The sequence below is a fragment of the Octopus bimaculoides genome, chromosome 6, assembly GCF_001194135.2.
Source record: "Octopus bimaculoides isolate UCB-OBI-ISO-001 chromosome 6, ASM119413v2, whole genome shotgun sequence".
NCBI lineage: Eukaryota > Metazoa > Mollusca > Cephalopoda > Octopoda > Octopodidae > Octopus > Octopus bimaculoides.
In genome coordinates this window covers 50,977,322-50,978,781 of record NC_068986.1, presented here as the reverse complement: position 1 = coordinate 50,978,781, position 1,460 = coordinate 50,977,322, and positions in this window count along the sequence as shown.

Here is a 1,460-nt window from a genome sequence, read left to right as displayed (position 1 = left end):
AAAAAAAAAAAAAAGTGGGATTCATATAATACTCGGATCGAGTTTTACAGAGAAAAGTAACACACTGGTGTTTAGAAATCGGGCTGCAGTTTGAACATTTAGATTCGACTTGAAGTTTAGCTTGAAGTTTTAAGAAAAAGAACATCTGAAGCGAAGACAGCTTCCGTATGACAATGGAAATTAAGGTTTCTCAAATAAGAAAATTGCATATTTATCTCTTGCATGCAATCTACAATGTCAATGATGACAGCGGGCGTGCTGTTCTAGTTACTAAAACTACTTTCCATAGTGGAATGTATCAAGGTTTTGTAAAGAATAAGCTAGACCAGGGTTACAAATATTTGTTAGTTTTAAAGGAAAAAGTATTGATCCGGTTTTGGCAATGCCGAGAAAACGAAGATTGCACGAAAGGCCATTTGGAAATTGGAAATTGGGTGACGATCATGATAATTAAGAATATGGTGTGAGTCTTTAAAAGAAGAAACGTTTACGTATGGTGTCATTAAGCATTACCAAAATTGTGAAAGAAATGCCCATAGTATAAAACGGTGAAATTCAACGTTGATAGAAGACGATGAAAATGTCAGACTGAAGTGGATAGATAGTAAGTTAAATTTAAAAGATGTGTGATAATGGAATATTGTACCATCTGTATAGATTCTTATGGGGTTATTGGTGATTGACAGGAGGTCATTGATAAAGAGAAGAAAAATTATTGGAGTGATGGGGGCCGAAAGATTTAGAAAACAGCGTAGACACAAGCAAATATTGTTAAGACTGATGAGATTGATTTATATTCAGATGCTGAGAGTAGCAGCGGCAGTGATTTGTTTTCTAAAAACAAAACCAATTTTGTAGATGACTGCATTGGTCTTACTTTGGTGACATAGAGGTGAGATGGCGAAGGAGATAAGAAACTGGAATATCTAGTCAAGAAGCAAGAAGTCCGAATCTGTTGCTGGTGTTTTTCTGTTTTTGAGAAATACAGGGTGGGCCAAAAGTTACGCACAAAATAAATTCAATACGCACCGGGATTGCCTCGAAGACATGCTTCAGTTTTTCTAAAATTAAATAAAATAACGATGAATACGCACGTACGAGGGGTGCGGAAAAGTTCCTGCTTTGAGTGAAAGAAAATACAGGATATGATTTTATTCCTTCTCAGATTCAGGTGGATCAATTAATTATGATTTTATTCAATATATTCCCCTCTCTGATTCAAACAGTTACTGCAGCAGTCCTTCAATTTTTCTAAGCCCCGTAAAAGTGCTTGGAAGTTTGAGCCCCCAACCAGGCCTTTTGCGACACCCTTAAAGACAAGAACTTTTCAGCATCCCCACCTCGTACTTGTACATGAACTAAATGAATAATAATAACAATAATGTAATATATGTAAAATGTTTTGGTGCGTGACTTTTGGCCTACTCTGTACATCACCTCAGTTTTTTCGACTGTCTGGA